This window comes from Mesoplodon densirostris, chromosome 2, assembly GCF_025265405.1.
Source record: "Mesoplodon densirostris isolate mMesDen1 chromosome 2, mMesDen1 primary haplotype, whole genome shotgun sequence".
Taxonomy (NCBI): Eukaryota; Metazoa; Chordata; class Mammalia; order Artiodactyla; family Ziphiidae; genus Mesoplodon; species Mesoplodon densirostris.
Window position 1 is genome coordinate 187549713 of NC_082662.1, and position 12656 is coordinate 187562368.

Consider the following 12656-nt stretch of genomic DNA (forward strand, 5'->3'; position numbering starts at 1 on the left):
TTAGTTATAAATCTCTAATTCTAACACACAGGTTTATATACAGTTTTATGAAAAGGTAATAATACATGGTTATTCTTCTTAATGCAAATAATATCTTCAGAGGGACATTTATTTGAAATACACATAAAGAAAAGCCATGCCTAAATAAAAACTAAAGAAGTAAACAATAGTTGTTTTACTTGGGGAAAAAAATTCACTGAATATTCTCCTTAAATTGATCACACCTAAAGAAGAGCTTTATAAGATCACCTGAAGGTGAAGTGTCTTTTCAACAACTCTTATATACATATAAAATCTAATTTTTAATATAGGTCATAGTAAATAAGTGGAATGTTGTTTTTGTTATTTAATATTATTATATATGTGTGTGCGTGTGTATATATATTTGTTAAACTTGTCAATAAATACAAAAGGACATATTTCCATGCTGTTAAAAACTACCTGAAAACATCATATTTTGTGCCTGTGCAGAAATTCATCACATAAATATACATATTCTATAAATTAGTAAACCATTCCTCCAATTTTGAATAGTTAGCTTGTTTCCAGTATCACACTATTAAAACAAACTTTGAATAATAAGCATCTTTATGTGCTAAGTTCTTGCTGCATTCCAGAGGACATCCCCAGAAGTGGATTTACTTGTTCAAAGAGTATCAACATTTCAAGTCTCTTCATAAATATTACCAAGTCATTTTGCAAAGAGTTGTACAAATCTACATTCCCACTAGGAATGTAAGAAAGTTTTACTATATCCTCTTCCATATTAAATAGTATAATTGTAAAAAGCACTGCTAAACATGACATCTAACTTTAATGTGCATTTCTCAGCTTACTGGTGATGTATTTTTTTCTGTGGTTGGTATTTATTTAGATATCATCTTTTCTGGATTTTATTACCTAATTCTTTGTAAAATATCCTCCCCCCAAAATTATAATACAGTACTTAATTCATTGCTGTATTTTTCCAGTGTATTATTTGCCTTATGTGTGTGTGTGTGTTTACACATGGGACACTTTAAATCAAAGTTATCATTCTTTTTCTTAAAGAAACCTGTTCTACGGTCTTTTTTTAACCATTAAGAAGCTTTCCTCCATTCAAATATTTGGTAAGTATTTAATCAATTTCTCTTTTACTTTTTTACTAACATTTTAATGTTACTCTTTTTCATTAATTCCTTTAAAAATATTAGGTGCTTACTATGCATAAAGAAAACACAGTTTAAACTTGGCATAAAGCAATACTGAACAAAATCTGATACAGCCCCTGGGCTCATGCAGATTAAAATCTCATGCAAGAGGCAGCTATTACTGAAAGGAAGGCTCGAGCTGAGATGTAAAAGATCTGACACGGCTAAATTTGTTGAGGGGATGGTGAAGCAGAAAAATTATCTTATGCTAAATCAATGTAGTGTGAACTCTGATACAATAAAATAAGAACAATGTAGCTGAACATGTCTGTGAGGAGAGAATGGAGTCAGAGATAAAGCTGGAGAGAGAGGTAAGGCAGCATTACAAGCCTCTTAAGATTTCTGGTCTTTATCCTAAGAAGAATGGAAAGAATGGAAACATGTTTGGTGTTGTAAAGACAAATACAAATTAAAAATAAGAGACTTAATTCTCCCTGTTGAAAATAAAGAGATTTCCCCAACCTCCTTTTCCTTTGAGCATTTCCTTAAAAAATCTGGACTTGTAAATACTTTGCTCTTTTGAAGTGATAGAAATCCTTTCGAAAACTAGGTCAGCCTCTTGTGGACTTTACAGACCTCAGACTGTCATTCTTTCTCAAGGACTTGGGAGCAATCTCTCTGAGATGTGAACATCAAGGGAGATAGCCCCTGTCTCTCAGTTTCTGTAGTAGGACAGCCGTCTATCTTCAGGACTTCAAGTCGCAAAACAACTTCCTGTAATAAAGACCTGGGAAGTTAGTTTGGTTGTCCTCTGAGTAAAGCCAGTTAGTTAACACAGATGGTGACTCCAATTACCAGGTAAAGTTAAGATGAACTGTGTGTGACAAATGGTGCTGTCAAGTCCTCTTACTCGAGGATGAGTTATTGTTTATCTTGAGAACATGTAAGTGATGGGCTGTATCTACTTGGCTATATCAGAGGATGAGGTTTCTCTTCCATGCTGTCGCCTAGTGGGGTGCCTGTGATGTGTCTCACGTTCCAGCCTCAGGCTTACTCAATGATAAAAGTGCTTTCTTTCTCTCCTCCCTTCATGGAAAAATTTTCTGGACTGGAAGAAGACTGTGTTTTTAATCATTTTCCCCCAAGAGTATGACGGGAGGGAAAATACACTTAGTTTTATATTTCAAAATGATGTCTTTGGCTGTAAAGAAGAAAATGGGATAGAGGAAAGGAAGTCTCACCCAAATAATAACATTGTGGGTGAAAAATGGGAGAAGCTTGGAATAAGATGGGGATTGAAAAGGAGAGAAGTGGATGTATTCACAGATATCTCGCATACAAGAGCAATAGGTTCTGGTAATGAATAAGATATAATGGTAAGAGGTGTAAAGATAACTCCTAAATTATTTTATAACAAGATAGGTAGTCCAAGAAATATGGCCACAGATACATGGCCATTTCCCTTGGTTGGGGAAATACTGAATTTGAGGTGACTAAAAACAAGTCGAATGAAAATAGAAAGTTAACCATTGCATAATTTATTTTGAATTATATTTTAATGAGTGAAGTAAGGTTCTAATTACTTTTTATTCCTTTTTTTCTATTTTTCTGAATAGCTAATTACCTCCAGGGCAAGTTCTATTTTAGCTCGGTCCCATTCACAAAGTCCTCTCTTGCCAAATGCAAACAAATAAAACAAAACCAAGAACCTGAGAACCCAAGAAGAATATTATTTCCTTCACACCAGGTATTTTTCCTTTCAATTTAACTAGACTCCACCACCTAAATCTAATGCAGAATCTTTGCTTCAAACTCATTCATGCTCTCCACCTACCATCAGTGTAGAGAATTAATATAAAGGGGTAGGTATTTGATTCTTTAAGACACCATCCCAATATTTGAGCTTTCCAACCTCTAGGACTTAGGTTTCAAACCATGATTATTCTTTGCCTTCAGCTTTGCGTCCTTCCCAACAGTTGCCAAGAATCTAAGGACTTTAACCTATATCCTATTCATCAGCCTCCCAATTGCCTGGGAAATTAAGGCAGCGTTAGGAATATGAGGAAAAGAGAAAGCATTTTTTGTTACCGTTATTCTTTCTGAGGGAACAATTTTCCTCCCAGTGCCCCCCAACCTGGCCCCCACCGTTCCTTTTCTAATCACAGCCAGTGAAGGAAAAGATAATTTGGGTCAAGAGATCACTAAAGACCCTTACTGCCAAGGGGAGTGGGACGGCTGCCTGTGGGTCCAATTTCATTGGGTTCAAACAAAGGAAAAACTGACCTTCCAGAAAGAGAAAATTAATCAAATAGCAAAGGACACGTTTACCTGAATAGAGCAGCTTGAATGATTTCATAGGTAATCTGGTATCGAAATTGGTCATCTTTAAATGTTAAATTGCAGAGGACTGTGTCCTTTGGACTATAAAAAAGTCATGGGGGTGAACAATAAAAGTTGTCTCAATGAGACATGACACGATTCAAGAAATTTTTATGAACAGGAGTATGGCAACAGTGTGCAGGATTAATCAAATGGGATGGAGCAGGAAACCAATGTCTTAAGAGGCTTATTTCAAGACCAGATGTGAAGTCGTAGAGAGGCAGGTTAACATGGTGGAAGTAGGAGTGGAAAAAAGAAAAATTTTACAAAATCTACATGGAAGCTTACCTACAGTTTCACAGTGAAAAATCTATTTTTATGGTTTCATCCTCTGCTAGTCCCAAAGGACAAATAACTATCTACAGGATATTTCCTTAGAGATAAGAAGTAAATCATATACCGTTACCACAGCCAAATGTGGTCAGTGAATGCCACACAGAGAAGTCAACTTAATAGGGTACCTCTTACAGGAAAAGGAGATGTACGTAAATAATCAGATTTAGCACTTTGTTCTATTACAAGATATTTTTTAAAGTGAGAAAAATTTTATAGGTTTTGAATATATATTTAAAATGTATGAGACAATACTTTGCAACATGAATAAACATACACAAGGTCTACAGGCAAAAATACACACTAAAATGCATAAATAAACACATAAATAAGTAGTACATAAAAATAGCCTCGAGGTTCATATAACATCTAGTTAAGAAAGGTAGTGATTAATCAATATACTCCTTAAGCAAAAATTTACTGGCTGAATATTAACTGCAAAATTAAATATGAATTCCTCAATTTAGAGTAAATCAATCATAAAACAGTTCAGTCTACTCATTCATATCTCTCGCTCCTCCTCTCCATGAACATCAGTGTTTTAATTAAGCTACTCTCGACTAAGCACCATTTCTGGAACATAACTCACTTTTGCATGCCCTCTTCCATCCGCCTGGAATGCCTTCTTTTCTTTAATTTAATTTTATTTTTTAAATTTTTATTTTATACTGTAGTATAGTTTACAATGCTGTGTCAGTTTCAGGTGTACAGCAAAGTGATTTAGTTATACATATACATATATCCATTCTTTTTCAGGCTCTTTTCCCCTATAAGTTATTACAGAATGCTGAGTAGAGTTCCCTGTGCCTTCTTGACAGTGTAACCTCCTGGAAATCCCCTTATCTGTCAAGAGCAAAACTCAAATGTCCTCTCTCCCCCAACATCTTATCTTGTGGTAACATAGTTTGTAAGTCTCTGCATGATGAGATTGAATCTTTAATGCTACTGGCATAAACCTAGGACTTTCCACATTTTTCTACAATCTTTCCAAAGAGGATTGATGATGCTTAAGATTCACTGGGAAGGGAGAGCAGATGCATCCAGGGAAGGTAGACTGCACACCCCTGGAAAGATATGTCTTCTTGTGTCATGAGGTGTACTCACCAGGGCCAGGTCTAAGAACCTGAGGAACTCTCTTGTGTGATGGCTTCTACTTTATCCCTGAAGTGGGAAGCTAGGTCTTCTGTTAAGAAAGAGAGGAATGTAGTGAAGAAGCACTCCTGAGCAGAGTGGAAAGCATCTCACTGAGCCTGCATGGGAACGGGACGTCAGGGAACAGCACAGGAACTGCAGGGCAGCACACATCTCCAACTCTCTCCCAGTACTTGAGCCTTCCTCCCCCCAGGACTTTGATCTCATTTAGGAAAACTCGATGCCTTGAGCCTTGGGTTCCAGTTTATCGGATCATGGTTTTCTTCACAATCCTCAGCAGTTCTGATATCCGAGCACTGAAGGCATCACCTCTCAAAACAAAAACAACCACCTTGGAATGTGCTCCCTCCTCAGACCAGGTTAAGCAGTCCTTCTCTGTTCTCTCTTAACACCCAGGACTAATTTCGATCTGTGTTTACCACAAATTATAATGCCTGCTTTATGTTGTAGCATCATGGGCTTCTTTTCTTTCCTCTCTAGAGTCTGACACAACTGAAGCAAGTAGTAAATGTTGACTGAATGAAGGCCAGAAAGACCCTATGCTAGGAATGTAAAGACAGAGTTCTGAGCTCAAAGAGCTCATAGCATGTAGAGTCAAATCTACAGATGTGGGCTTCCCTGGTGGCGCAGTGGTTGAGAGTCCGCCTGCTGATGCAGGGGACACGGGTTCGTGCCCCGGTCTGGGAAGATCCCACATGCTGCGGAGCAGCTGGGCCCATGAGCCATGGCTGCTGAGCCTGCGCATCTGGAGCCTGTGCTCCACAAGGGGAGAGGCCACAACAGTGAGAGGCCCACAAAAACTACAGATGTGTTCCCTTGTGATAATTTTCTATCCTTTTAAAGAAATGATAATCCAGGGCAAATGATGGGGCAGAAATCACGAAGTAGATTAAGAAGCTAAGCTAATTTCATTAATGTAGAAATTAATTTGAGGATATCAATGAAAGGATGGAAACTTATTAGGAGTAAGTCAGTGCTATTATAATTTTATTCCTAATAAGTTTCCATGCTTTCATTTAAATCCTAAAATTAATTTCTACTTTCTTTTAGTTTGTCTAGCACTTTTGTTTTATGCTTAGCTTCTTAATCTACAGAAATATTTGTAAACTGGTTTGATTTTTATAGTCAACTATATCTCTAAATTTCTTTCTTTAAATTTATTTTTTAATCAATTTATTTATTCATTTATTTTTGGCTGTGTTGGATCTTTGTTGTTGTGCATGGGCTTTTCTCTAGGTGCAGCGAGTGAGGAGCTACACTTCGGTGCGGTGCGCGGGCTTCTCATTGCAATGTGCAGGCTTCTCATTGCAGTGGCTTCTTTTGTTGGGGAGCACGGGCTATAGGCACGTGGGCTTCAGTATTTGTGGCACATGGGCTCAGTAGTTGTGGCTCGTGGGCTCTAGAGTGCAGGCTCAGTAGTTGTGGCGCACAGGCTTAGTTGCTCCACGGTATGTGGGATCCTCCTGGACCAGGGATTGAACCCGAGTCCCCTGCACTGGCAGGTGGATTCTTAACCACTGCACCACCAAGGAAGTCCCAAAATTTTTCTTTAACAGTTAATTGATGACTTTCTATCATGTCAGGACTATCAAAACTGTTTCATTGATCTCTACAACTACTGTGAATGAATATTCGGTAGTATCCGTCTCTATTTTTTCAAAATGACCTCTTGTATTCTCAACATTTATTTTTCAGACTATCTTAATGGTGATATGTTGATTTTTCAATAAAAGATATATTTTAAAACTTTTATTGGAATTGTAATAAAGCTATAAATGTATCTGATATTTGGTGACCTCCTTAGGATAAAGTTACAGGCTTACATTTGTAAGTCTCTAGTTATATATCCCAATTAAATTTTATAGGTTTCTTCAGGATCATTTGGTAGAATTTACTGCTCTGGCTATTTATGGAGAAACATGACTGAAGGAGTTCAGACTTCTGGAGAGACCCAAAGAGCCCCTGAATTCTTAATGAAGTTAATTCAAAAGGATAATAACAGGGAAGTAATATTGGCTGCCCAGAGGGAAGGAAAAGAATAACAGACATGGGGCTACAGACCCCTAGTCAGATCTGAGCAACTGGGATTCATGTTCATCCAAATTGGCCAGACTGGGGAGAAAATTAAAAGACTGCTATTCACTACACTGTGAGAAATTTCTATTAAAAATAAAGTCATGTTTTTGTTTTGATTACATGGCCAATGGACAATCTGGGGGGAGGAGTGATGGGCAGAGGTAGAAGGAAATCTATAGCCAACTTGGTCATCTCCAAAGTCACTCAAGGATTACAGGGCCTTCTGCTCATGCAGGAGAAGTTCTGACCAACAAGTCTCCAGGGTCCAGGAACTCTGAGCCGGAATAGAAAAAGCCATTTTAGTAAAAGGATTTCGTGTAATGGTGGGCTATGAAGTTCAAAACAACACCTCATTCTGCTAAAAAGACAAAAGAGAGAGAGAACCTGCTCTTAGGGTAAAATTTAGTAACTGTGAAAGGAAGAGTCTCATTTTGTGGAACTACTGGAATATGATAATTCTTATTGTTAAAAGTCTGTTAAATGTTTGTGTTGGCAGATTTTTACAAGGTGTTTGTATTATATAATTTTGATGGGGCCTAAATAAATCTGACTTTAAAACAATCAGATAAACTTTTCTGTACTATGAAGAAAGGAATCTGAAGCTTTGCTGACTTGGAGAGTTCCTATTTGTGGGCATCTCCTCTCAACACTTTCATATACCATGCTGGTGTCACACTCTTACTCAATACCAAGCCAACTGAAAAGTTTTGAGTTTTGAGTAGAGAATACCACTTGCAGTAGTGTTCTCAAGGCAAGAAAATACTTTACACATCTTATAAGCCGGCAGATGCAATGGTACACAAGTTGTCGGTGGCAGATTAGGGTGCTATAAAGAATGTGTGTCAAGCTCTCACAGGAAGAACCAAACAGGGATGCCTAGGATTCTGAAGCAAAAATAAATCTTCCTTGAATGAGTAACTGCCGTCCTTTTTTCAGAAACAGCAAGATTCTGGCTTGCTTCTAGATCTTGGTGAGGACAAAATGTCTAACCATTAAACCTCAGAGAATTCATCTTGAAGGTGCCCCATAAATAACTGGTTGCATCTCATCCATTCAGCCAAAAAATCAAGCATTCATCATTTCCTCTAAAGGAAGTGCCCAGAAGGCAAAACTCAGTTACAGGACCAGACAGCTCACTCCCCTAGCCTACTTCTCCCACACTGCTCTGATCTGGTCCAATACAACCAACCTCCTATATTAATTTGTCTTTCCCTCCCTTTTCATTGTCCCATGAGGGCAGAAATGTTTGCCTATTTTATTCACCTGTACAACCTCAATACTTTGAATAATGACTGTTACCTAGGAGATGCTCAACACATATTGGTTGAAATAATAAATGCTTTAAGATTAGATATTTTTGCAACGAGGGACAGGATGTTGCTATTAAACAGAAAAGGTAGAAATAAGTTCAATATAGATCCATTTACAGTATCTGTTGGAAGAACTTGTGCAACATGGGAAAAGACATGAAAAATTCCCCTGACTCGCCCCTGCTCAAGCTATTAATTTTGGAGGAGAAAGAATGAGAGGTGACATGGCTATTTTGGAGGAACATCCCAGAATACAGTAGCACTGGGACTCAGTTTAGACAGAGAGCTGAAAGAAATGTAGAAATGAATAAAATAAGCCCCTTGATGTAGAATTTTTGGTACTCGAGGGACTGGAGTTAAGGTAGTTTCTCAACACAAGTCAAAAGTGTCCTCAAAAGAGATCCCAGTTCCTCGTTATTAACCATGCTGATGAGTTTGCCTCCACTGGAGAATTCTTGTCTATAAACAAGATAATTATGATCAATAGGTCAACCAGGCCCTAATACCTAGCAAATAAGAGTCCCAGGGGTACAAATCCAGAAGGCATAGGATGGCAGAGACACATATTTCCAGACATGCAGTAAATTTCATTATTGCCCCAGAGATGCAGAAATCTCTTTCCATGGAAAGGGTCCAGAATAGCTTGGAATGAGGGCTGATGTGTGTTTTGGGGATGTCACAAAGCAGAAATATCAATTCTTTTGTTTTAGTAATGTATATAATGTGTATTTGGGGGAATGTATATCCAAGCTAAAAGTCTGACCCTGATTGTGTGATTATGCAGCTGCTAAAACTTGCCTAAAGGAGATTTTAAAACTGAGAAGCAGGACCTGAGAGGTAATGTATTCCAACACCATGAATGAAACAATCCAACTGACTCCATAAAGCTCAGATCCTGTAGAAAGGGGCTAATGAGCTTTAAAAAGTGCTCACCTTTTAATTTCTTTATCTGGTGGACTAGCAAATGACAACAAATCTTGACTGTAAAAGAAGAGAATATGGTAGTGACATATTTTGAGAGTTTACTCACCCTCTTGCAAAAATTAAACCCTGCAAATTGAAGTTTTAGATCTGATACAAAGATCCACCAGAGGCTTGGGATTTCTCCCAATGCAGGGAAAACTCTGCCTGACACAGGATCCTCCAGATCCAGAGTAGCCTAAGCTTGGGTGGTAGAAGTTGGTATGATGATCTAGTGACTGGGCAAGTGAATGAGGGTGTCTCCCAGCATCTAAAAAAGAAGGCAGATCTAGATATCAGCACACAAAAGGGATCTTAGGGATATTAATCTTGGTCTTCTAGAAGTAAAGAGAGTGAGAGAGTGCCATGAAGTGAATTAGAGAAGGCTGAGGAAGAAGTATCCAACTGACAAAAATAAATATGCTTCATCACCTTGTTAGCAAATCAGAGCCACCATCACCACGTTTGGTGAGATAATCAGTAAGGCACCATCGTTACGGCATGCAGATGCTTTCTAATGAGTGTAGATATCATCATTAAAAAAGCTGTTTTATTTTATTGAGCACCATGATGCATTTGGATAGGTGAACGTAGGCTTTCAAGAAAAGCTGATGACAAAGGAAAAGAGAAATTTCCTGAGATGCTGGAAAGCCAGGCACTTTGTAAAATGAAGTAACACATGGGAACCACCAACAAAAGAGTTGCTGTACAGGCTTTAGGAGCAAGAAGGTCTAGCATATGATTTTCAGTTGTTTCTGGATGCATGCTGACTCTTTTTGGCTTCTCAGAAAACTTTAGGCATAAGTTCTACTCCATATAAATGGGGCTATAAATGGAAAGGGGCTCTAGTGCCTCAGGTTTAGATGGATGCTAGGATGAAATAAAAGAACTCATGTACATCAGAAAGGAAAAAAATCTCCGGGATTTTTAAACCACAGCAGGCCTTGTCTTTTCAGAATTTTGAAAAAGTTGAGTGTAGGTTTTTAACTTCCGCAAGGCACACAGTGGATATTTGACCAAATCTTCTAATTCGAGGGATAGGAAACAACTGTCACAAAGACTTCGTCCATTGCATTTAACTTCGAAGAATTACCTTAACTGTCTTCATGGAAAATGTGACAGTTATGACTAATGTAAGGTTTTAAGAATAAAATAAAGCTGAGAGACAGAGTGAGAGAGAGCAAGAGAGAGAGAATTCTGAGAGGTACATTTAAAATTCTATGAACGTAGAGAATATAATTCCTAAACATACGTGTGTGTTTAATCACTTCATGGCTTACTCAGATCCAAAATCAATTGCACTTTTTGTGGTTGGAATGAGCAGAAACAGTGCTTTGGATTTGGTTATACATCCAGCATTACAGTTCATTGCTTAATTATCTTTTTTAAAAAGTTACTCAGGGACAGTCTTGATTTCTAATCAGACCAGGTGAAAATGATCTTAACTTAAATTGATGTCACTGTAGAACTCAAAGTTAGATTGAAGATTTGATATATGATATTCATATTTTCTTCTAGCTGTTTATTCAGTATCCTTCAAGGTGTTTTGAACACTAAATAACTGATGACTAAAAGAAAAAAAGGGAGGGAGGCACAGAGAGGAGAGGAAGAGGGAGGGAGGAGGGTCTGAATGTGCTAATACACAGAAAACTGGCTAAAATATTCATAAGATTCGGTCATTTTATTTCTAACAATTTGCAGTGCTAATGGAGGAGACATGAAAACTATTCTCCCCCAGGAGGCATTTATTTTATTTATGTTTATCGCTTGCTTTTTTTTAAGTCTTTTATCTTGAGATGATATAAATTCACAGAAAGGCAAAGATGTTCAGAGATGTTCTGTGCACCCTTCACCCAGGCTCCCTCGATGTTAACATATGATGTAACTATAGCACAATAGTAACACCAGAAAAACTGAAATTGGTGCAATTCAAAAAGCTTATTCAGATTTCACCAGTTGTAAATGCACTCACTGGTATGTGCGTGTTGTATGTGTAGCCCTGTAAAGCTTTATCACCCGTGTAGCTGCCTGTAACTACCACACAATCAAGATATTTAGCTGTATCATCACAAGACTCCCTCCTGCCATCTGCTTAGAGCCAATCCACCAGCCGGCATCGCTTATACCTCGCTACCACTAATCTGCTCTCCATCCCTATAATCACATTATTTCATGAATGTTAAATAAATATAATCATGTCGTATATATTCTTTTGAGGTTGGCTTTTTTTCCTTCAGCATAATGTCTTTGAGTTTCATCCAAGTTGTCGAATTTATAAATCATTTTTCCTTTTTACTGCTGACTAGTATTCCATGGTATGGATATACCACTGTTTATATAACTAGGGACTGGCTGCTGTGAATATCTGTATACAAGTTTCTGTATGAAAATCTAAGACTGCCTTAGATTGAAATTGCTGGGTCATATGGTAAATCTATTTTCAGTTTTAAAAGGAACTCCCAAACAATTTTCCAGTGTGGCTGTACCATTTTACATTTCCACCAGCAATGTATGAGTGCTCCAGTTTTTCCACAACCATACCAGCATCTGATGGCAAGGATCACTTTTTTTTTTCCCCATTCTGAGAGGTATGTAATGATAGCTCCTTGTGGTCTTAATATGCATTTCTCTAATGGCTAACAATATTGAACATCTTTTTATACACTTATCTGCCAACTGTATATATTCTTTGGTGAAATGTCTGTGCATACCTTTTGCTCATTTCCTAGCTGGATTGTTTTTGCTCCCTTTTCAATGCTGAGATTTGAGAGTTCTCCATATATTCCAGAAACATGTCCTTTATTGAAATGTGGATTGCAAATATCTTCTCCCAGTTTGTAATTTGTCAATTCATCCTCCTGACAAAAGCTTTGAATTTTGATGAAGCACAATTTGGGCAGGGGGGAGGGGGGTTGTTTTTAGTGTTGGTCTGAGGACCATTTGCCTATTCTTGGTCCCAAAGATTTTCTCCTATGTCTTCTCCTACAAATGTTATTTTATGTTTTACATGTAATTCCATGAACCAATTTGAGTTGTTTTGTGTTAAGTGTGAGACTTAGGTCCAGGTTCATTTTTTTAGCTATGGAGGTCCAATTGCTCCAGCAGTGTTTTTTGGAAAGATTATTCTTCCTCCGTTGAATTGCTTGTGCTCCTTTGTTAAAAATTAATTGGACGTACTTGTATGCGTGCACTTCTGGGTTCTCTATCCAGTTCTGTCCAGCTCTGTGCTTCCTTTCTCTAAGACCACAGCGTCTTGAATACTGTGCCTATACAGTAAGCCTTAACATTGAGAAGACCGACTATTTCCACATTATTA

The 12656-nt window shown here is 37.7% G+C and overlaps 1 protein-coding gene across 5 annotated transcripts in view; it reads right to left on the reverse strand.

The window, feature by feature from the left end:
- Positions 1 to 12656, reverse strand: part of KCNT2 (potassium sodium-activated channel subfamily T member 2) — a 358057-nt gene that overhangs the window by 312287 nt on the left and 33114 nt on the right. The window contains exon 2 of one of the 5 annotated variants that reach the window (XM_060091452.1): positions 4947 to 5025. The exons of the other annotated variants lie outside the window; for them this stretch is intronic. The gene's annotated coding sequence lies outside the window, so the exon portion shown is untranslated. The remainder of the gene's footprint in view (positions 1 to 4946; positions 5026 to 12656) is intronic. 5 annotated transcript variants of the gene reach the window in all.